The sequence below is a fragment of the Rana temporaria genome, chromosome 2, assembly GCF_905171775.1.
Source record: "Rana temporaria chromosome 2, aRanTem1.1, whole genome shotgun sequence".
In the NCBI taxonomy this organism is placed as follows: Eukaryota; Metazoa; Chordata; class Amphibia; order Anura; family Ranidae; genus Rana; species Rana temporaria.
This window is the reverse complement of record NC_053490.1, coordinates 35,406,150-35,431,263: the sequence shown is the minus strand read 5'-3', so window position 1 is coordinate 35,431,263 and position 25,114 is coordinate 35,406,150. Positions and strand designations below refer to the sequence as shown.

General features: G+C 45.6%; 1 protein-coding gene across 2 annotated transcripts in view; it reads left to right on the top strand.

Annotated features, from left to right (window-relative positions):
• Nucleotides 1-399: 399 nt before the first annotated feature.
• The window catches only part of RELT (RELT TNF receptor), a 108,603-nt gene continuing 83,888 nt past the window's right edge, over nucleotides 400-25,114 (top strand). For both annotated transcript variants that reach the window (XM_040340053.1, XM_040340052.1), the window contains exon 1: nucleotides 400-470. The gene's annotated coding sequence lies outside the window, so the exon portion shown is untranslated. The remainder of the gene's footprint in view (nucleotides 471-25,114) is intronic.

Genomic DNA, 25,114 nt, shown 5'->3' with positions numbered 1-25,114 from the left:
AAAAATAATATTGTAAAAAATACAGAAACAATTAAATGGTAAAAAAAAAATCATTAAGAAATAAAAATGGTGAAAAAATAATATTGTAAAAAATAATTAAAAACATAAAAATGTAAAAAATAGTAATAATTGTCTTAGCCTTTAATAGTTGTGACATTTTTCAGGTTATCAGTTAACAAAAAAATGTGCTCCGTCAGTAAATATTTCATGTTTTGTCAGTAACACCCGCCAAAGGGAGTCTGGTGCTGGGCTCTGATTGGAAGCCGGTATGACACCAGACGGATGTCCCATATCTTCAGCATTATGATGAGTGGAGGGAGCGTGCTGTGCCCCAGTGCGGCCACTAGATGTCCCCGGCGGGTACTGCGGTGAGGGGGCGGGGCGGAGGTGTGCGGGATATAGAGAGCTGAGCGCTGCGCACACATCACATTGTACCGGCGGAGGAGCTCCGTGTGATCGGCGCTGTACAGGTAAGAGAGAACACCGGGGACCGGACACTGATCCCCGCTGGATGGGGTTCTACCGGAGCTGCCAGGACAGCTGGGGGGTGGAGGGATAATCTGTGTGAGAAAAGTTATACTGAGTGTTGGGTGAGATGCTCTGCGGGGCAGGAAACTACAAAGGTGATGGTGAGGAAGTGATGCTCTGCATGGGGTGAGTAGAAAGGGGAGGGATAGTATTAGGGGCACCCATGGGGGGGGGGGGGTCTGCACAGCTGGGGGGTCAGGTTTCAAAGGTCTGCAGACAGGGGACAAGACTTGTGATGAGAGATGATCTGCAGGAAAGGGGCACATTGATTGGTGGGGGTGATGCTCTGCAGCAAGCAGACACTTGGTGGGGGGACACATTTGTGATAATCTGCAGGAAAGGGGGGGGGAACAAAGATGGTTATTGATGATGATCAGCAAAAGATCACAAAAAGTCTTGGAGGTCCCAGTAATATGCAGCATGTAGGAACACAGGTGATGCTCTGCAGTGTGGGGGTGGCTGTGATTCTCTGCAGAGATGAGGGGTGATCTGTGTGACATTGGCACGCTCTGCAGAGCTTCTCCTGGGGGGTCTCTGATCTGTGTACAGGATAAACAATCACAATCTGCCTGTCATTACACTGATATCTGTCTGGTGTGGGCATCTGCCCCCGAGCCGGCTGCTGTGGGCATCTGTGCTAAACCGGTGTCTGGCTGCTGTGGGCATCTGTGCTAAACCGGTGTCTGGTTGCTGTGGGCATATGCCCCGAGCCGGTGTCTGGCTGCTGTGGGCATCTGCCCCGAGCCGGTGTCTGGCTGCTGTGGGCATTTGTGCTAAACCGGTGTCTGGTTGCTGTGGGCACCCGAGCCGCTGTGGGCATGTGCGCTGAGCCACTATTTGGTTGCTGTGAGCATCTGCACTGAGCAGCTGTAGGCATTTGAGCTGAGCCGCTGTCTGGCTGCTGTGGGCATCTCCCCCGAGCCGGTTTCTGAGGGCATCTGCGCTAAACCAGTGTCTGGTTGCTGTGGGCATCTAAGCTGGTTGCTGTGGGCATCTGCCCTGAGGTGGTTGCTGTGGGCACCTGAGCCGAGCCGCTGTGGGCATGTGCGCTGAGCCTCTATTTGGTTGCTGTGAGCATCTGCACTGAGCAGCTGTGGGCATTTGAGCTGAGCCGCTCTCTGGCTGCTGTGGGCATCTGCTCTGAGCTGAGCCACTGTGGGCATCTGCCCATAGCCGGTGTCTGGTTTCTGTGGGAATTTGCAATCTTTTACACCCCAGATGTACACAGTGACTGTACACTGACGTTGGGTTGTATGGGGCGCTCGGGGACTGTACACTGACGTTGGGTTGTATGGGGCGCTCGGGGACTGTACACTGACGTTGGGTTGTATGGGGCGCTCGGGGACTGTACACTGACGTTGGGTTGTATGGGGCGCTCGGGGACTGTACACTGACGTTGGGTTGTATGGGGCGCTCGGGGACTGTACACTGACGTTGGGTTGTATGGGGCGCTCGGGGACTGTACACTGACGTTGGGTTGTATGGGGCGCTCGGGGACTGTACACTGACGTTGGGTTGTATGGGGCGCTCGGGGACTGTACACTGACGTTGGGTTGTATGGGGCGCTCCTGCCAGGATTTGGGGTGATGATGTCAGAGTCCTGGGAATCCTCGGGTGGTGATCTTGTACACATCTGTTGGGGAGTGTTGTATACATTGCTCATTCTCCTCAGTGTATGTTCTGGATATTTATGAGCCCAGCTGTTCCCAATGCCTCTTCATGATTGTAAAGGATCCCTTTTTATTTTGTAAATGTAACAACCAAGTTGTACTTACCTGCTCTGTGTAGTTGGTTTTTGCACAGAGCATCCCTGATCCTCCTCCTTCTCAGGGCGACCCTCTGGCTCCCCCAGCTGAGTGCCCCCAAGGTGTGATATTATGTATGTATGTGTACAAATGCTTCTGCAATGCTGCTTCCCCCCCCCCCCCATTATACTTACCTGTGCCCCATTTTGCAAATCCTGCCCTTTAGGACCACTTTATTTTTTCCTGATTGGATGTGTAGATCATTGGTGGTCGGGTGTACAGAGAGCTGCTGATCTAGTGCAAAGAAAAAAAGTGCCATAACCCATAGCAACCAATCAGAATACATATTACTACTAGTGTCAGACCAGTACAGTGCGGTTGCTATGGCTACTCATCCTTCTTTATGGTGTATCTCTGATCAAGTTGCTCCTGGATGTAAACCGTGACCAGCCTGTGATTCAGATTTTAATATTTCTAGATGTTTCATGTTGCATTTTGCTTATTAGACCTCTTTCACATTGCAGCGTGGAGCCGCGGTGACGGTATAGCCGCGTTATTTGTAGCGCGGCTATACCGTCGTATTTACCACGATATTCGGGCTCTAGCGGTGAGGTTTTAACCCCTGCTAGCGGCCGAAAAAGGGTTAATACCGCCCACGTTGCGGGCGGTATTACCGCGCTTTCTCATTGGTTTCAATGGGAAGGCGCGGTGAACACACCGCTCCTATACCGCAGTGAAGATGCGGCTAGCAGGACTTTTGGAGCGCTCCTGCTAGCGCACCGCTTCAATGTGAAAGCCTTCGGGCTTTCACATTGAACACTACAGGGCAGGTTTTTTCATGCGGTATAGCATCGCTATTTTTAGCGCTGTACCGCATGAAAAACGCCTCAATGTGAAAGGGGCCTAACAGTACAATAATAATTCTGCTTATGGATTTCAAAACTTTTTTTATTTTTTTATGCACTTTTAAAAGTAGAGTTTTTTTTTTTTTTTTTTTTTTTTTTTTTTTTTTAGAACTTTCCATACTGATAATACAATTGTGATATTGTTTGCTAGTTGGAACGTTCTCCCGGCTGGCTCGCCAATTGTTTGCCCTTTCCGGGTCTGTCTGTTGCACTGGGGTCTGTTTTAAAGTATATTTTGGAATTGGATTGGGGGGGGGGGGGGTAGAACCTCTTGGTTTTCATTGCTATCCCCATTAGGGAGAATCGCCCTCTCTAATTGGTCCCCAGAATGCAAGTAAGGGTCCAAAATTTTAAGTTGCTCATAGAAACTAGTGTCGACTAACTGGGAACTTCCCTTACATTGTAAAGATGTCCCTTCACTTCCTGTAGAGCCTGCAGGACAGGAAATCAAGGGAAGGCTCCCTATCGGAACACAGTTGGAAAATTACCCAACAGTGGTTTTAACCTTCCCCCCATTTTGCTCTTCAATTTGTATTTTCTTAATAAAGTTGATTTTTTGGAATAATATAGTTTGAATTCATGAAAAAGTTAGTTTTAGACCAGGGGGGGTCTCCAAACTTTCTAAACAAAGGGGCCGGTTATTGTATTTCAGACTTAAGGGGGGGGCAAACTTTTGGCCATTGGCAGTAGAAGAGGGTCTGACGTCGGTGGGAATAAACAATGCCCCATTTTTTTTTGTCGGTGGAAGGATTAGCTCCCCATCGTTGGTGTCATTGGGGGGGGGGGAGTTGTGGTTGGTGTCATTGGGGGGGGGGGGAGAATTACGCCCTGTCGGGAGGGGGGGGGATTGGTACACCAAGGGCCGGAAAAGATCAAAGGGCTGCATTTGGACCCCCACAGTTTGGAGACCACTGTTCTAGACAAACACTAGGTCTTATTTTTAGGGAAACCGGGGATAGATTATATATATAATTTTTTTTTTTTTTTTTTCTTTACAGGGTTAGTGTTAGAAATGCTGGTGGCTATAGATGCAGCTATTTTAGTTTTAGCATGGATTTCCACTTTAATATACCAGTAGCTTTTCATGGATGGTATAATTTTCTAGAAAATGCTACCTATTAAAAATCAGTTTTATGAGCACCAGTCCAAAGACTTCTCCTAGGCTGCGATCATCAGTCTGCTGCAGGCCAGAGAAAGCATTTTCATAGTCTCCTCTCCCACCCCACCCCCCTCCAATGATCAGACTTCAACATTGTAATTTTTGTATTCTGTCGCAAGATGAGGCGCTGATCTGTGTCGCACATTTGTGAATGCAACTAAAAACTGCACAGGCACTCGGATATATGGGATTGTCCTCTCAGAGCGGGCATCATTTCAGGAAGTAGGTGGTGACCCTGGGTGATGCCTGATCAAAGCTGGCACCATCTCTGTGAGAAGTAGTAAATGCCTGGAAGTGTTACATTGACACATAATTTAGCCACATTGGTTGACAAGCATTCACTTCATAAGGAAAAATCTCTGACGCAAGAATGTTGCCTTTCACACGGACCCATTTGTTAAACGATGCACTGCTCCCCTGATGTGGAATGTGTAGAATTCCTGCCCCCCCCCCCATGCTTTGGTTCGGTCCACCAAACCATATGTTTTTATACAAGACATTCGAACCAGCAGGCGGAACAATAGCCATTTGTGGTGGTAGCAAGGTATTCGACTTGTGAAACAAGATTAATACTTGGTGCAGCCCGGGAACAGCAAAGCAGTGGAGCTTCAAGACAAAGCCCACCAGAAACTTCAGGTCATTGTGTCGGGGTGATCCTGGGCGGGCAGGGTGGTCACCTTCACTATAACCTGTTGCAGATCCATTATCTGCGGAGATGGTCTTCTGTGCTATGTGTTCAGGATGGAGACTGTTGTTGCTGAATGGAGTCTGACCTCCTGGAAGGTTCCTTTGTGACCAGTATGCGCATTTGTGTCCAGAACAGGTGATTGGCCCCAGGTCACCAAATGGCTGGATGGGGGGCATTTTATAATCTTTTACTAAAAGTATGCAGAGATCAGATTAGACCAATGTTTCTCAACTAGGGTTCCTCCCGAGGATTTTAGGTCTGACTAGTGGGCAATTAGTTAATCTGGTTGAAAAAAGACACCAGTTCAACCAACAGTGGGGAAAAAACGCACACATAGAAAACCTCCATATAATTACAATTGATCCAGAGAAAGGCAAAAAAACAAAAACAGAATGAAACCCCCCCCCCCCCCTGCTGAAGCAAATTGAATCAATCTACTGAGCTGGCCAGAACCATAGCTATTTATAATGACAAATCTCCTACCTACACTAACCACCAGGGTTGTAGGGGGGCATTTTACACCTATACTGACCATTAATGTAGGTGGGACCTTCTACACCTACATCGACCACCATTGCATAGGGGGACCTTCTACACACCTACACTGACCACCATTGCATAGGGGGACTTACAGTGACAACTGTTGCAAAGGGCGACCTTCTACACCGGCCACCCTTGCATGAGGGCAACCTTCTACACCGGCCACCCTTGCATGAGGGCAACCTTCTACACTGGCCACTCTTGCATGAGGGCAACCTTCTACACCGGCCACCCTTGCATGAGGGCAACCTTCTACTCCTACACCGGCCACCCTTGCATGAGGGCAACCTTCTACTCCTACACCGGCCACCCTTGCATGAGGGCAACCTTCTACACCGGCCACCCTTGCATGAGGGCAACCTTCTACACCGGCCACCCTTGCATGAGGGCAACCTTCTACACCGGCCACCCTTGCATGAGGGCAACCTCCTACACTGGCCACCCTTGCATGAGGGCAACCTTCTACTCCTACACTGGCCACCCTTGCATGAGGGCAACCTTCTACACTGGCCACCCTTGCATGAGGGCAATCTTCTACTCCTCTCCTACACTGGCCACCCTTGCATGAGGGCAATCTTCTACTCCTCTCCTACACTGGCCACCCTTGCATGAGGGCAATCTTCTACTCCTCTCCTACACTGGCCACCCTTGCATGAGGGCAACCTTCTACACTGGCCACCCTTGCATGAGGGCAACCTTCTACACTGGCCACCCTTGCATGAGGGCAACCTTCTACACTGGCCACCCTTGCATGAGGGCAACCTTCTACACTGGCCACACTTGCATGAGGGCAACCTTCTACACTGACCCAGTTTTTAATGGATAACGTTGCCAAATTTTCTAGGGGAAGAATGCCATTAATGGTGGGGGGGGGGGGGGGGGGGACAGAACTTTTTTGTTTTGTTAGCTCTCATTCACTTTAGCATGAGCTCATCGTGTTTTGGGCACCATAGATTTTTAAATGGGACTGGTGTAAACCTGTGTTTTGAGTGTTTCCATTAAAATCTATGGTGCCAAAAAGATGGTTACATTAGCAACAGATTGCAGTTTCAGTGCCCTGACCCTCCCCACTTGTAGTATATGGTGTTGGCTTTCAGAGTCTCTCCTACCCCATTCAGGTCACATGGAGGCTCCACTGATCAGGAGGTCCCCCTCCCTCCCATCAGAATTCTCCTGCTGTGATGCTGTAACCAGAGAAGCTCCAACTCTCCAGAATTCCTGAGTCAGTGATGAGATCTCTACTCTTCTTTCTAAATGGGGCCTCACATCGGTAGGATCTCATTTTGGAACATTTTATTGCATTTTCTAATGGGTGATGGGTCAACTGGATGATCAATTTTTTTTTTTTTTTATCATGCCACTACAGTCAAGATTGAAGTGGAAGAATGGAAAATTTCACTGGAACGAATTGCATTCTAATGGCGCGTACACACGATCGGAAATTCCGACAAGAAAACTTTTTTTTTTTTCCAATGGAATGTTGGCTCAAACTTATGTTGCGCACACACGGTCACACAAATCTTGTCGGCAATTCCGACCGTCAAGAACGCAGTGATGTGCAAGACGTACGACGAGCCGAGATCAATGAAGTTCAATAGGCAGTTCGGCTCTTCTGCTTGATTCTTGAGCATGCAGGTTTTTTTGCGCATTGAAATTGCATACAGACGAGCGTATTTTCCGACGGGAACTTTTTTTCCGTAGGAAAAATAGAGAACCTGCTTTGTCTTTTGTTGGTGGAAATTCCGACCAGCGAAATTCCGATGGAGCATGAATACGGTCGGCATTTCCATCCAAAAGCTCACATCGGACGTTTGTCGGAATTTCCGATTGTGTGTACGCGGCATAACTGTATGTGGTCTGTATTCAGGAAAGATTTGTACTTGTGTGCGTGTCCTCCCAAAATCGAATGTAAAAGTTACATGGCACTCAAGTGACATTTTTTCAAAAATACGTTTTTTTTTTTTTTTTTATAGCATTTTGTCAAGTTCTTAATTATTTTTCTAAATGTTTAAGTGAAATTCTGCCGGTGTATGTCCAGCTTTACTGTTCGGCGCCTCTAATGCCGCGTACACACGATAATTTTTCAGCATGGGGGAAAAAAAACGTAGGGCTAGATTTAGCAACAAGATACGGCGGCGTATCCCCAGATACGCCACCGTAATTTAAAATCTGCGCCGTCGTATCTTTACGCCAATTCTCAAAGGCAGATACGTTTAAAAAATAGGCTTCCTCCGCCGACGTAACTTGAATACGCCGGCGTTTAATTGTGTGCAATTTTACGCTGGCCGCTAGGGGCGCTTCCGTAGATTTCAGCGTAGAATATGCAAATGACCTAGATACGTCGATTCACAAACGTACGTGCGCCCGGCGGAATTTTTTTGCGTAAGGCTTTTCCGACGTAACGTTGCTCCTGCTTCTATGAGGCGTACGCAATGTTAAGTATGGATGTCGTTCCCGCGTTGAATTTTGAATTTTTTACAACGTTTGCGTAAGTCGTTCGCGAATAGGGCTGGATGTAATTTACGTTCACGTCGAAACCAATACGTCCTTGCGGCATACTTTGGAGCAATGCACACTGGGATATGTACACGGACGGCGCATGCGCCGTTCGTAAAAGAACGTCAATCACGTCGGGTCACCACCCATTTACATTACAAAACACGCCCCCCTCATGCTCATTTGAATTAGGCGCGCTTACGCCGGCCCCATTTACGCTACGCCGCCGTAACTTAGGAGGCAAGTGCTTTGTGAATACAGCACTCGCCTCTCTGATTTACGGCGGCGTAGCGTAAATAGGATACGCTGCGCCGCCGTAACATTGCGCGCCCCTACCTGAATCTAGTCATGAAGTTTTCCCAACTTTTATCATTAAAACGATGTTGTCTACACACCATGGTTTTTAAAAAATTATCTAGCAAAGCGCGGTGACGCACAGCACGTACGACGGCACTATAAAGGGGAAGTTTCATTCACCTTTGGGCTGCTTTAGCTAATTCCTTGTTAGTAAAAGTCGATTTGTGCTTTTCTGTCTGTTGCAGCGTGATGAATGTGCTTACTCCATTATGAACGGTAGTTTTACCAGAACGAGCGCTCCCGTCTCATAACTTGCTTCTGAGCATGCGCGGGTTTTTTACGTCGTTTTAGCCCACACACCAACATTTTTTACAACCCGAAAAACGACGTTAAAAAATGCATGTTCGGGAAAAATTTTTTTATTTTATTTTTTTTCAGAACTTGAAAAATAATGTGAAGCCCACACACGATCATTTTAAATGACATTTTTGAAAAACGTTTTTTTTCATGCCGAAAAATGATCATGTGTACGCGGCATAAGTGTTTTCACATTAGGAAAATCGTCTCCTCCAGCCAGAGAGGCACCCACTGAGACGTAACGACTCCTCACACAGAAATGGAATGAGATGGTGTACATGGCACAGTATTTCATTAGAAAAACATGATGCTTGGCTTTCCTGGACAATATGTACAGAATGTTATAGAGAACTTGGCATTTCCCGTAAAGAATGTTGTGTTGGTGTAAACTCTGAGAGCTTAACATAAACTTTCCTGGAGGCTATGGGCTATGTCATTACCCATAATGCACTCACCCTTCTCCTTTTTTGTCTCTTTTGTTCCTGATCGTTACTTTTGACTATTGTTTGAAGATTGGCTTTTACATTCTCAACTGATCAATTGTTATCCCCTCTGTGTATGGCCAGCTTGAGAAACCCAAGATCGGGGGTTTTCTCCCCACCAGAAATCATATTTTTCTCTCATCACCTTCCAGGACGGCACCCGAGAGATGATGGCTCCTCCCCACAGGAAACACAATCACTTAACAATTTAAAAGTCCCCACCCTTCCCCTTGATCCTCAGTATTGATTGTGTTTCTCCGAACACATCGTCACGTTTGTTTTGTTTGAAAACCTAGAGACCGGGGAGGGTCGAAGGTACCCCTGTTGAGACAGGTCTTAGGGAGGCCGGGGAGGGCTGAACTAACCTGTAGGCCTTCGGGTCTAACTCACAGGTCGCCCCAGGCGTGCACCAGCGCTCTGAGCTGCGGGGAGGCTTGCCATCGCTAGGGTGCAGAAGAAACGCCGCCATTTGAAGAGCTCTCTCTTCCCGGGTACTGCTTCCTACTTTTGGAAACATGGCGCTCCAAGCCTCTCTGAGTGAAGGTGGGCTTTTGCCTCACAGCGCAACCCGGAAGGGACGCCGGAGAGAAGCATGGCGGTGGAAGGGTCGGCTTGCGGATAGCCCTTACAAGAGGTACCGACAGCCGGGGACCCAGCCAAACCTCCTCATGGACAGGAGGAGATGAAGGCAAATGTGACTGCAGGCAGATCCAGGTCGGGGCGCAGTGAGTACATTCCCCCTTGGAAAGGGAGGAGGAAAGGGAGTGAGAGTCCTGGTCTTCAGGGTCTGAGTCTCTGGGGCCAGCCAGCCAGCACAGGACTGGTTTTTACTTCTCACCCTTTCACCTCCCCAGTACAAACCTGCAGTCCTGGGGGAGGACAAAGTAATATTATGCATATATGTATATCTCTTGTCTTGCAAAAACCCCCCAGCGGATCCCAGGAGACCCCAAATAAACAGTCTCCTACCGCTACAGGGCATAGCTCCTCATAACTTGGCAGAGAAAGGAAAAACTTTCCATGAAGCCGCCAGGCAGTCCGTAACTTAAGGTCTGACATAGAGGAGCTTATCCCTAGAGAAGACATATCCTCCCAAGAAGGCCTCGTCCGAACGGAACCTAGTGCCCTTCCCCCGCCCTCACAGTCATTCCCTCTAGTCCAGGTAGAGGAAGCTTAAGGAGGACAGGGAGGATATGGTAAGCCAAGCTAAACAGGAGCCATTCACCCTAGAGGGTCTGGTTGGACTCCTGCAGGCAATTACAGGCCTCTGAGGAGATTATAAAATCCCTAGAATAATCTCATAAAAGGGGGCTGAGCAAGGCTCAATCCAGTTAGGGCCAGCCTGCCATGAATCTGACAGGCAGATCACAAGGGTGCAGTTAGGTTTTTTAGCCAAAAAACTGACCTCCTAAACTCTTAGGATAGGCCCAACAGGGGGCATACTAGTGGGTTTATTACCCTTGTGGGGGTTGTTTATTGGTTACAATATCTCCCAAGTTCCAACCGATCACTTCCTCCTTACACTGCTGGTATATCTGTCAGTGTGTTAGAGTTAATCTAAACCGCACACTATGGCAAGGGTCCCACCCTAAAGGTGGCTCAGGCAACAAACCATTTAGGTGGTGTGAGAAGCATAAAATGCTAGCCTGCAACCCTTAATTGGGAGTTTCTCTGGTACAAACCCCTGTGTTAAAACTATGAAAATCAGCCATACAGGTGTCTGATTGCCTCCAGCCTGAGACTATGGTCACCTCTTCATGAGAGACCTAATTGATTTCTGAGTCTGTGCTCGTTAAGACCTTAAAGGCTTGGACTAGCTCCCACCTGTGTGTGGACCAGCTACACCTACTCAGACCTTTGCAATAGCAGAATAGCAGCTACCACTATTATGGTATAGTCACACACCTCGGATTTCCAGTATTTGGAACTACCATGTTCCTTCACTGGGATGAAGGATCAATATCTGAAACTCAGGTTATGCTAGGATAGAGCGTTGGTCTGTCCACACATCAGAAATGCACAACATGGGTTTATCTTGGGTCATTTCTGAGATATATGTGTGTGTATGTATATATATATATATTTGTGTGTGTGTATATATGTAGACTGATGATCAAGGGATATCTTATGACTCACCAGAAATGCCTAAAATTGATTAGATAACGGTACTCTGTTCCTTATCAAACGCATAACACTGAATGGTGGTGACGCCTCTATGGTATATTCGCACACTATGGTCATTCAGAAATATACCACATTGAGTTACTGTCGGTGTAATTTCTGTCGGATACAGGAATGTATATTATTGCTTATCAGAGAAGCATGACATTGATTTGTCGGTGACACCTCTATTATATAAACCGCACACTATGGTTATTCAGAAATATACCACATTGAGTTACTGTCGGTGTAATTTCTGTCGGATACAGGAATGTATATTATTGCTTATCAGAGAAGCATGACATTGATTTGTCGGTGACACCTCTATTATATAAACCGCACACTATGGTTATTCAGAAACATACCACACTGAGTTACTGTTGGTAAAAATTTCTGGAGGTTACATGTTGGTACACTATTACTTATCAGAAACGCATGATGCTGAGTTACTGATAGCGACACTTCTGCTGGTTATATGACTATGCAATTTTGCTGATTAGAAACGCATAGCATTGTATTATTGTTAAGGATATTTATAAATTCAGATATGCACTGCTTTAAGGGTCCTTTTTTGCTAGTGACATTTCTGTTGATTAGATGACCCGACAAGGTTGCATTAAGTAACACATTGGGTTGCTGACAACATGCTGTTGGTCATATAAACTTTCCAAGTTTTTTTTTTCTAATCAAAATAATGCACAACTGGTATTGTGGGTTCATGACGGTATACTGTTACTATCCAGAAACGCACAGCATTGAGTGTTCTTGCTAGTGACGTTTCTATCAGGTATATGACTGTGGGTGTTGGAATACACAATGTTACTGTCTGTAACATTTCGGTCCCTTGTCCTATACCCTATTGTTTATCTGAAGTATGCTAATACCACTCTCTGCTAGTTATGACTGCAGGGAGTATAACACCAGCAATACACGGTTGAGGCCGCATATGTCCTTTTGGTCATACTGGCCATGCGACTGTTTGTTTTTTTCTATGATCATCAGAGATATACTATAGGTGCTAGTATTATTTTCTGTTGATTGGAAGACCGTACTGCAGTCAGTCAGGAATAGACAACACTATAGTGGTTCTTGTCCTTCTGTCCCGAATCTATTACCTTGGGTCGCTGCACATAAATAAAACACAGCAGTAGAAGGTGTCTGTGTCCTCTGCGTTGTTTATTACTCAAAAAAAAAAAAAAAAAAAACTCCAGATTGGCTAGTGGCCTCTCTGTTGGATACAGGACCTATAAACCTATTAAGCATCAGAAGCTCACACTTGGAGCTTCTGTCCTTTCTCTGGGCTTAGGTTATATGGTATCTTACTACATATGAGAAATACACACCTAAGGTTGGTTGTGTCTTCTCTATCCTACAGGTGTCTGTATATCAGAAAACACAGCAGTGGAGGCTGGGGGTGTCTATCTGTCTTTCCATATTGAGTCTGAGCTTGCTGTCCTTCGGAAATACAAGATCTAGGACCTGTATATCTGGGACATTTTGGTCACTTCATTTCGGTCACTTTATTTCAGACCTTATTTTCCATTCACATGGAAGGAACAGGATTTCTGATTGCGGGCCTTTACTTCTAGGCATGCCAGGGACATTCCCTAGACCTGAACCCAGTAGGGTTATAGGACACTGGAAGGAGGTCATAAAATCACCTAGTAGGTTCTTTTTAGTAGGAAAGGGGTTACGCTGTTAGGGGCTGTTTGCCTAAAAAATTCAGCATCAGGATTCTTTCTGACTGGTTCTCCCGATGCGATCCGAGCTTTATAGCTCAGTGTATGTCCTTCATGTCACCCCCTCGGACGAACTGGATATGAATAACCAATATTCATCTTTTACTCCTACTATGGCATTGGTCCCTTGTGGTAGGGATCTGCTTAACTTAACACTCCTTGGTGCGTGGAGTGGATCATGACCTCAAACACTGGATTTTTACAGAATACTGTATTCTGTTGGCGTGTGGCACTCATGGGTTTACCCTGAGATTATAGGGTAAAATGTATCTGCATATTATACGCGGGGGGCGGTGAAAAGTTTTCTTTCCCCGACACCTTTGTTCTTTTCTGTTATATACCAATGAATGCAGTGGTTACTCGCAATTTCGTAACAGGCTCCTTTCTGCGTAGTTTAATGATCGACTCGCAGGGTTATAAGGAGCCTAGGGTATATAGAACAATCTCACATCTGACATGTCGGTATTCAGATGGGAAGGAACCCAGAAATGGGGAATGACCAGGATGGGACTTGCTTGTCAACCGGCTTGCAGAGCAGCTGTTTTTGTCCGGTCTAGCAGTGTACGTTGGAGACAGGAGTCTGTCCACGCGTATTAGCGGACGCACGAACGAGCCACGCCAAGGTATCCTGTGGTCCAGACACTGACCAATAAGTGTCCTCGCTATAAAGTCACATGCATTCCAATGAATGGAGGTGGACAGGTGGACTGAAGGGAGTGCAGGAGCACACCAAACGCCCTGCTTGGTCACATACCTGTCCAGTCATTTGAGTGAAGGGAATAGACTTCCCTTAATCTAGTATCCTTGAGTGGGTTTATTTCCTTGTTTCACCAGGACTTTGGCAAACAAAAAAGGGGGACCCACAAGGATTGTACGTCGGGAGACCCTGTTTCTTTCTAAACCATTCTCCTGTACAGACTAGTGGCTTAAAACCACATGTTGTTTTTTTCTTTTTTTCTGGGTTGATCAAAGTAGGTCTTTGTTTCACAGAACAAATCTCTGACTAAACTTTGGATGGTCTTATGCAGCTTTGCAGACACTATCAACCACGATGGCCAGAATATTGGCGCAGCCAACCTTTCTATCCTAAAGAATACTCAAGCTCTCAGAATTTTTTTCTTTAAGAGCACGTGCCACCTAGACTCTGCATCCAAAGAGGAGACAAGAGCATAGGTGGAGCAGACCTGCAGGTCATTTTCATGATCCAGCTAGGATACCCTCATCACACACTAGGAAGTGGAAGTGGTGAAATAAAATCAGATTCTGACATCTAGCAAAAGACCTTGCAGGCAAGGGTCCCACCCTAAAGTAGGCCTGTTGGTTACTCGTCTATCCTCTCGGGTGCCGTCCTGGAAGGTGATGAGAGAAAATGGACGTTACTTACCGGTAACGGTGTTTCTATGAACCTTCCAGGACGGCAGGCCTACTTCCCGCCCTATGTGGAGGGAAAAGATAAGCTAAACGCTAGGTGGTAAGTACCTATACGGAACAATGTCCCTTGTGAACCAGTTCAGGACTACTCTAATTCATACTGAGGATCAAGGGGAAGGGTGGGGACTTTTAAATTGTTAAGTGATTGTGTTTCCTGTGGGGAGGAGCCATCATCTCTCGGGTGCCGTCCTGGAAGGTTCATAGAAACACCGTTACCGGTAAGTAACGTCCATTTTTTTTTTCCCATTAACAGCCAAAAAACACACAATTCAGAGAACTTTGGGGATTGGGCCTCGTGCACACTGGACGTTATTAAAACGCCAGTAGCATTAGCTGTCAGACGCGATCAACGGCTTTTCCTGTTTACATCCTGATCAGCCGTGATTGGACACGGCTGATCACATGGTAAAGAGCCTCCATCAGAGGCTCTTTACCGAGATCGGTGTGTCAGACTGACGCCGCACCAGCGACCGCTGCGTTGTGCGCCTCTACGGGCACGTGGCGGCTGTTATCCTGCTGGATGTCATGACGCCCAGTCAGGATAACTGAACCACCGCCCGGCCGTCATTCTGCTATAGGCCTGAAGTGGTTAAAATCCACTAGTTATGGGGGGAGGTTTCTAGACAGAAAACTCCCTGCTATAAAACGCTGATAATGGCCTAGGTGTGCATGGACACCTAGGATGTGTGTGTGTGTGTTTTTTTTTTTTTTTTCCTTTTTCCATCTTGCCACTCTATGGAATAGCCCAGACATATGAAGAATATGGGAGATTGTTGTAACATGTACCACACAGCCAGTACTTGCCAGATATTCCTGCAGATCCTTTAATGTTGCTGTAGATCTCCACTTGATGATGCCTATCTTCACTGTTCCATTGTCTAATGCCTTGGAAATTCCTTTGTACCCTTCTCCTGACTGATGCCTTTTAACAATCTCTAAGGAGCAGGGCCCTCTGATTCCTAGTGTATTGTAATTGTACTGTCTACCCTCAAGTGTAAAGCGCTGTGTAAACTGTTGTCGCTATATAAATCCTGTGGATGATTACCGTATTTATTGGGGTATAGCGCGCACCCCTGAAGTTGCAGCGGATTCCTGTGGAAAAAAGTTTTTTTTGTACTTAGTTTTGGTGTCTTGTGCGACGGCCTCGTCGGGTCTGGCGTCCGTCTGCAGCTTCGGGTGTCCTCTTCGTCGGGTCCGGCGTCCTTCTGCGGCGTCCTCCCCGCTCATTTCCTGCGCCGAGTTTGAATACTGCGCCGACATATACAGAGCGCAGTACACTCGTGTATTGTCGGCAATGCTCGGCAACTCTCGCGCTGACGTCCAGGACGTGAGCGCGGAAGGAGCCGAGACTGTACTGCGCTCGGTATATGTCGGCGCGGGTATCGGCGTATACCGCGCACCCACGATTTTGCCCTGATTTTCAGGGCAAAAAAGTGCGCGGTATACGCCGATAAATACGGTATTATTTATTAACAATGAGATCCCTCCGATGCTTTGGAAGCTCTCTGCGGACCATGGCTTTTGCTGTAGGAATGCGACTAAAAATGTCAGGAAAGGTGGCACTAATATGCCGCACTGATGGGTGGCAATGATGGGCAACACTGACTGGCATCAGATTGTTGGAACTGGTGGTGCTTTATTGTAACCGGGCACTGATCAATGCCCTGATTACATGTCTCGATGTCCCCTGTGAGGAGATGCCGCTGATCGGCTCTCCTCGCCACAGGCTCTGTCAGTGTGAGGCGATGAGAGCCGATTACCGCCATTTGCGTGTTTTACATGTGACTGGCTGTGATTGGACACATGATTTAAGAGCCAGAGATCGGGGTCACGCTGTCCCCTAGCAACACAGTGCGGCCCTGTGCGCGGCATCATGACGTCCACCCAGAACGAGAGCTGCACTGAGGGTGGGTGGGCATCAAGCAGTTAAATCATTTCAGATCTTTTCCCACCTTTTTTATCTTTGTGTCCACCCTCCCCCCCTTCAATCTTGTATTTGGGTTGGGCCTTCTGCTTTACATTTGGTAGAGGAGATTGTACAATCGTCTTGTAAAGCTTTAGTCATGCAGTGGACTCTTGACCTAATGAGATGGATTTTTGTTGGTTTTTCCCTCCATTCTTGTTTTTGCTGAGCTCCACTGGTGGTCTGTCAAGCAGTGAAGCTGAATTGTGAGGGGTGCAGCAGGACTGGATAGGGAAGGGGCGATGTAGACTCTGCGTAGCTCAAATAACATGGAACCTTCTCTTCTTTCATCTCATGCCGTTGGTTTGAATTCTCCAACCAGCGGCTCAACATTTTTTAAAGCAGTCGGCACATTTTTGGTTTTAGGTTTGCAGCATTGTTTTTTTGTATATTAGAAAAGCTTTAGCGTGTTCTTTTTTTTTTTTTAATATATCCCAATTAAGGATGAGTTCCTGCGTGTTCGCCTAGAACACGTGCAGAGCCCGCCAGGAAGTCGGCACCCGCGCTAATCATCGGACAATGTCTGCCTGGCTGTGATTAGTGCAGCGCGGGTGCCGACTTCCTGGCGGGCTCTGCACGTGTTCTATGCGAACACGCCGGAGCTCATCCTTAATCCCAATGTGACATGAATGCTAAATTTGGCCAAGGGCTGTGTGACCGGTTTCAAGGCTCTTGTCTGTATGTAGATATATTTTTGGATCTGAACCAACTTGGGTGGAGTATATAATAGGATGTTGTATGGGGCGAAGCCCTGTGTCATTGCATTGTACAAGGTGAGGTAACCCGGCTCTACTACACGGCCTCTCCCTTGTCACCTGGCCGTAGTTGCAGGCCCCATGTTCTGGTAGTGGAATGTCTCCTGGTGTTGTGCCATAACCAACTGCTCCGCTCTTTCTAAAATGATCTTCTAGATGTCTATTGATCTGGCTGCAGTTACGTCTCATTGACGGCACAGGTTTGCCGTTCCATTTCCTACCGCCTGTGCAATCAATGATGTGGTCTAGAGTTTTCTCTTGTCCTTACATGGCATAGAAAGGGCAGGCAGAGTTTAGACTTTTGATTATGTCATATCATTGCACAATTTAATGAAAATTGGTCAGCTTTTAATGCATCACTTCAGTCTAGAGCTGCACGCTTCTGGCTAAAATGAGAATCGCAATTTATTTATTTTTTTTCTTAGAAGATGGATCACGATTCTCGCGGCGTAACGTCATCTTTCACTTTAAAAAACAGCTAGTTTTGCACAGAGTGTCCCCTAACCCTGTCTTCTGGGGTCCCTCGGCGGCTGTCTCGGCTCCTCCTCACAAAAACGTTCTACCTTCATGCGAGCTTGCATTGTAGAAAGCTTTTGCGAGTGTGCTCCCGTGATACAGCGGCGGCAATACCTGCCGACTGTATCACTCGGCCCGGCTCTCCCGGTGCCAGCCAGTGGCTGCGCTGCTATCAATCCGCCTAGCCAATCAACGGCCAGGCTGGTAACCAAAGAAGATCACATGGACGCGCCCGGGACTTTCGAAGGGGGGGGGGGGGGAAACGGTACCATCGGATGTTTTTTCACCATAGGATGCATTAACTTTTTTTTTTTCTAAATGGCTTCCTTTACCTCAGTGCAGTCCTCCTTCACTTACCTCATCCTTTCATTTTTCTTTTAAATGTCTTTATTTCTTGTGAGAAATCCTCACTCCCTGTTCTTCTGTCTGTAACTCCACACAGTAATGCAAGGCTTTCTCCCTGGTGTGGAGTGTCGTGCTCGCCCCCTCCCTTGGACTACAGAAGAGTCGGGACGCTCTCTACGTTGCAGATAGAGAAAGGAGCTGTGTGTTAGTGGGCGTCCTGATTGGTCGGCGCTGTCGCATGTGTAGCGCCTCCTGTCGGCGATGGGGGAAAGCCGCGGGGATTTCAAATCCCTGGACCGGTAAAGCGGTGATCTGATGTCAGTGCGGATGATCAGGTTCTGTGGGACAAGGTGTGGTGGGGAAGGGGGTCCAGTGTAAGTTCAGATTTTTTTTTTTTTTTTTCCTGTAAAGGTGAACTTTCACCTCAAGGACTCTAGCTGGCAGATGTGAAAAACTGATGTACACTTCATCCATTATTATTTTTATTTTTTTTATTTCCTCTTGCTGTTTTCATTTCATTAATTTTTAATCTGTTTGTAGGTAAAAATAGCTCTTCCCATTAATGACCTTCTCTGACACACCAGGGATGATCTGATGGGTATGAACGAGGAAGTCCCACCATCCCTCTATGATGGCTTTCCACCTCTAACAAACATTTTCCTTCCCTCATTGGTCAGTGTTGAGTCATGTTTTGTTCTATGGAGGATTAGAGGCCTAATCTAACAAACTCAAAGAAGTCCCGTGTATCCGACTCCTTCCTTGTGGCCCTCAACTGGTTTTAGGGATTTAAAACCGATCTAACCTGAACACTAACATTTAATTGGAGCTTTCACACGGTCCTCTTATTGTGTGTGTGTGTGTGTGTGTGTGTGTGTGTGTGTGTCAGGAGAGTAGTCTTGGACCCTGAATCTCTGCAAAGCAGGGACATGGATCAATGCCTTTCCCCCTACCAAAAGCACCTCCCACACTGTACAAAAAACACTGGCTAGGCCAGGGCTCGACAATATCCGGGCGCCAGGTTGCAATTGCCACAAGAAATTGTGACCTGGCGCCCGCCGGTAATTGAGGCCGCGGCTTTGCGGCCTACAAGTTCTAATATGTTATTTTTTACTGCCATCTCCTTCCCTCTAATTAGAACCCCCAAACATTATATATATTTTTTTTATTCTAACACCCTAGAGAATAAAATGGCAATCGTTGCAATACTTTCGGTCACGTCGTATTTGCGCAGCGGCCTTACAAGCGCACTTTTTTTTGGGAAAAAAAATACACTTTTTTGTTTAATTAAAAAATAAGACAACAGTAAAGTTAGCCCAATTTTTTTTTTTTATATATTGTGAAAGATAATGTTACGCCAAGTAAATTGATACCCAACATGTCACGCTTCAAAATTGCATCCGCTCGTGGAATGGCGACAAACTTTTACCCTTTAAAATCTCCATAGGCAGCGTTTAAAAAAAATCTACAGGATGCATGTTTTGAGTTACAGAGGAGGTCTAGAATTATTGCTCTCGCTCTAACGATCGCGGCAATACCTCACATGTGTGGTTTGAATACCGTTTACATATGCGGGCGCTACTCGCGTATGTGTTCGCTTCTGCGCGCAAGCTTGGCGAGACGGGGCGCGTTTCCTGGCTCCTAACTTTTTTTACCTGGCTCCTAGATTCCAAGCAAATTTGTCAAACCCTGCACTAACATTTAATTGGAGATATATATATATATATATATATATATATATTTTTTTTATTTTTTTACAGGAGAGAAGGCTTGGACCCTGAATCTCTGCAAAGCAGGGACATGGATCAATGCCTTTCCCCCAACTAAATACACCTCCCACACTGTACAAAAAACGCTGGCTAGGCACACCCTTTGATCGCCCCTTATGTTAACCCCTTCCCAGCCAGTGTCATTGGTACAGTGACCGTGCATATTTTTAGCACTGGTCCCCAAAAAGTGTCAGTGTCCGATTGTCCGCCACAATATCACAGTCCTGCTATGCTATGCGCTGATCGCCGCCATTACTAGTAAAAAAAAAAAACACAATGAAAAAAAAGAACATGCATTTTATATGGGTACAGTGTTGCACAACCACGAAATTGTCAGTTAAAGTAACGTAGTTATGGTGACCTGGGGGGTCCCCAAGGATTTCCCTTAATTTGCAGGGATTTCTTCTCGCTTCCTGTTTTGGCTATGGGACAGGAAGTGATGGGAAATCTCCACAATGGGACACAGATGGCAATAAAAAATCTGACAGAGGATGTTGCCCTCCCAGATTGTATTTAAAATGGGGAAGAAAAAAAAAAGTTTTGCCTATAGTTCTACTTTACTACAATTTTTCTCTTCTACTATTTGTTTGTTATAAAAAATAAAGGCATAAAAATGTTTTTCACTTCCAACAATCTGTAGAATGTGATGACAGATCACCTAAATAAGACATTCTGGGTCACCAGCCTCTGTCTGCTTCCCTGCCACCAGCTGGCTGCCCTGGTGACACTCGGGTCACATTATGTAAATGCCATTTTTATGCTCTAGTTAACATTTAAAATGGTTGCCATTGTTTCATTGGTGCCTGTGACGTTTTTATTGGTGTACTCGCAACATTTGGATTAGTGTGCAGTTTTATAACTATAATAATTGGTTGTAGCCAGCCTTGTTTTATACTGGGCAGTAGAAATGCGCTGAAATTTCGGCCGCCGAAAATAGTACTTTCAGCGTTGTTCCGAAAAGGGGGGGGGGGGGATGGCTGCCAAAAACTTTTTTGAAAAAAAAGTCAGGAGGTAGAAACCCAACCTCCCAAGGCTGATCCGTCCATCAGATCGGATGCAGGTGCCGCCATTCCAACTAAGGGAAACCAGCAGTGGAGCCTTCAGGCTTAAAGTAAATTGAGTGGTTAAGATAAAGTAGTAAGGCCGGATTCACACCTATGCGAATTGAGTGCGGCTTAAACCGCATTCAATTCGCAGAACATTTCTAAATACATTGAGCTAGATTTAGGTAGCTCGGCGCATCTTTGTTTCCGGCGTAGCGCATCTCATATGCGCTACGCCAACGGAACTCTGAGAGGCAAGAGCAGTATTCACAAAGCACTTGCCCCGTACGTTGCGCCGGCGTAGCGTAATTTGGTTGGACGTAAGCCCGCCTAATTCAAAGTAGGCAGGTAGTGGGCATTCTACATTTAAATTAACCGTGACCCCATGTAAATGAAGGGCCGACCGAACGGCGTATGCTCAGAATCAAGTCGCATATACTCCCTAAGATACGACGGCTCAATGTGAACGTAACCGACGCCCAGCCCCATTCACGTACAACTTACGTAAAATCCGACGGCTGTTCCAACGTCCATACCCCAACATGACTTACCCCTGCTTTATGAGGGATAACTGTACGCTGGACATACAACTTACGTAAACGGCGTAGCTTACTGCGACGGGCGCAAGTACGTTTGTGAATCGGCGTATGTAACTCATTTACATATTCGACGCGTAAATCTATGGAAGCGCCCCATCGACCAGTGTAAATATGTGCCCGAGATCCGACGGCGTAGGAGACTTACGTCGGTCGGATGAGGCCAGAATTCAGGCGTATCTAGTCTTGAGAATAAGGCGCATAGATACGACGGCGCACATTTTGACTTACGCAGCGTATCTCGAGATACGTCGGCGTGAATCTGGCTCATTGTGTTCAATAAGGCTGGTTCACATATGTGCGATGCATTCGCACTGCGCATTGCCGAAAAAACTTATGCATTTTCTAGGCATTGCGGTGCGAATTCAGGCCCATTATCTTCTATGGGGACGCATCTGAGTCGCAGATGTGTTCATTTCTCTTCAGGATTTCTCTCATTCTCCTCAATACACTTCCCCCCCCTCCCCCTCCCCTCTCCCAGGTCTCCAAATTCGCAGCTAAAACTGAGATGATCTGCTGAACAGTTCTCTTATCTCTCTGCAGAGATAACGGAGCTGGAATTCGCAACGCACAAGTGTGAATCCGGCCTAAATGTGATTTGAAAGCAACCATTTTTTATTTTTTTGTGTTTGCGCTTTTCTCTGTGGTTCCATTTGTATATTAGTAGGGCCGAAACAACGAATCGATTACTATTTTCATAATCGATTAATCGGCCAGTAACATAATAACTAAAATTATCCCTTTATGATACAAAAAGAGCAAATCGCTACTGTAGATATTTCACAGTCCCACAGTAAAAAAAATGTATCTTTTACAATGGCGATTATTTGCTCTTTTTGTACAATATTTTTTTATTTCTTTTTAATCCCATTTTATGTTACTAAACATCTCGGGCCTGGGTCACACTTCTTCTTTTTTTTTTTTTTTTTTTCTTTTTTTAGCTTTTTGCAGAAACACACTACTGTACAGTTCTTTTTACATGGTTTCCTATGGGACACGGTGCCATTTCGTTTTTTGGTTCAATATACTTCAATGGAGAAGCTGCAGAAAAGCATATAATGCGTTTTTTTGCAGCAATTTGTGTTTTTAATCTGCCAACAAATTGGGAAAAAAAAAAGGTTAAAAATGCTAATTGCAAAGTTATTAATCAAAACAATCAGCCAACTAATCGATTTATGAAAATAATCGTTAGTTGCAGCCCCTATATATTGGTCTCTATAGCAGCACCAACCTTAGAGTTGAGGGTGCCCCCCCTTAACCCTTTTTTGTATGATGCAATTTTTTTGGGCAGGTAAGTCTGCCATAATATACGATTATGCTGTGCATACCAATACATCATGACATAACTCACCTGGGGGGCCTTAAAAAACCCAAAATATAGCAAACTTTACTTCTGCTTTAAGTAAAAAGCGAATTCGAATACAATTATTTTATAAAAATGTGTATTAAAATTTACAATTTTTTTTTTTTTTTTTTTTATGTTTCAGCCACTTTTTAAGTGCCTCCTGGATTTTCGGTTTTGACACCAAAATTTTAATTTCGGTGCAGCACTATTGGGCGGTATATCTGTAAGGGCCGTTTCACACTGCTGTGAATTCTATTGCAAATGTAATCCTTTGCAATCGCTCAAACTCACAAGTCATTTTGATAACCTAGTTTTCCATGAGTGCCGCTCACATCAATGCGTTGCGAATCTAATCTGCGTGTTTAAAAAAAAAAAAGAGGTCCTGTGCGAGTTTGATCCGTGTGCGATGCGACTTTGGCGCCATAGACTGCAGTATTTGCAGTAGAATCGCAAGAACACACAAACAATTTGCAATGAAAATTCGCACTACAATTGGATCAAATTTGTGCTAAATTCGTACCGCAGCAGTGTGCTCTAAAACAAAAACCGCGTACAGAATATTAATAAAATGTCTCCTGAGAAATTCCTATAATATCGTATAGGGGAAAAATAAATCTGATATTTGTATAGAAGATGGTGGTTATGGCGTTGCCCCTGTTGTATTAAAGTGCCAGTTTCTGGTGCCGGTCAGGGATGGTATATGAATACATAAAATTATTGTATAATTTCTGTTATTAATAAAAACCCTCCTAGAAATGAAAAATTCAGTGTGATGAACTATTCTTTTAAGGCTCCATATACACAGGACACTTTTACAACCGAAAAGCACCCAAAAAATAAAAGATACGTGGGTCCTGCGTTTAGCGTCTAAACCCATATTTTTTTGCTTTCAAATAAATTGTTAAACGCAACCGCCTAAAAAAAAAAAGGCAATAAACGAGACTGTGTACATGGTCACATTGTTCAGGGACAGATGAAAAAAGTGTCCAACTGCCTCTGAACGTACGTTTTAGCAGCGTCCCGTGTACATGGGTGGGGGGGGGGGGGGTTACGGCTTGGTGAGGTCCAGGCTCTGTGGGGGGTCCTCACCATCTGTTGCACGATTCCCTGTTGCTCTTCTCACAGCAGATCATTTATTTTGTGTGGGTGGGTTTGGGGTCGTTGTCTCATAAGGAGGTTAGGACTGATTAGGCTCCTTCCTGATTGCGTTGCATGATGGGTAAACATCTGCCTGTACTCATTGGCCTTAAGAGGGTGGCATGGGTTGGACCAAACTGCCAAATGTAGCCCCAAAAATGCTGGCAATAATAACAATAATAATATTAAGTCAGGAGGGACACTTTGGCAGCGACACTCACCATAGGCAGAGGACGGAGCCGTGACAGCCCAGCGGCCATCATTTTTACGGGCACCCGATGCCCATATCGGCAATTTTTAAGCTGTTTCGGCATGTCGCCAAAAAAAGCTGTTTTCGGCCGATATGTATCAGCCACCGTTTTTTTTCGGTGCAACCCTAATTTTAATAGCTGGCAACATACCGTTAAATTTTTTTTTTAATATATATATATATATATATATATATATATATATATATATATATATATATATATATATATATATGCTGGGGGGATCCGTGCTCTCGCTTGGAACATCCATATCGTCCTCCACCAACTCTGGAGGGAGTTTCGCATCTCTCGTTGTGTAGTCACTTTATTGTGTTGGTAATGAAGGAGCCACACTGACATTTGCATTGTTAATGAGATCAGGATGCTGTGACTCCGGAGGGAGGAGGACTGAAGATTGAGTCATTATGCGGATCACCGGGGTGTCTTGGATCCGTGACCCAGAGGCTGAATCATCACTATCCCAGAAGCCTCGAGTCGTCTTCGGATGAGTGTTCTAATTTCTATTGTACTAAAACTCTCCGAAAGAAATGGAGCCCTCAACCTTCCGACAAATCTGGCCAATCTTCTTCCTTTTCTTGCTTTGTAAATGACTTCACTGGAATGCTGGTCTTCCTCTGACATTGGTTCTACTTTTGTGACCGAGCACAACTGGGTGGGGGAGGGGGCGCCTCCGTGATTTACAAAAGTGACCAACACCCACCCTGAAGAGGGGGAAATCAACCATTTGCTATCTTAGTGGGCTCTTTTATTTTTCTTTTCTTTCTTTCTTTCTATCTTTTTCTTTCTATCTTTTTCTTTCTTTCTTTTTCTTTCTTTCTTTTTCTTTTTTCTTTCTTTTTCTTTCTTTCTTTT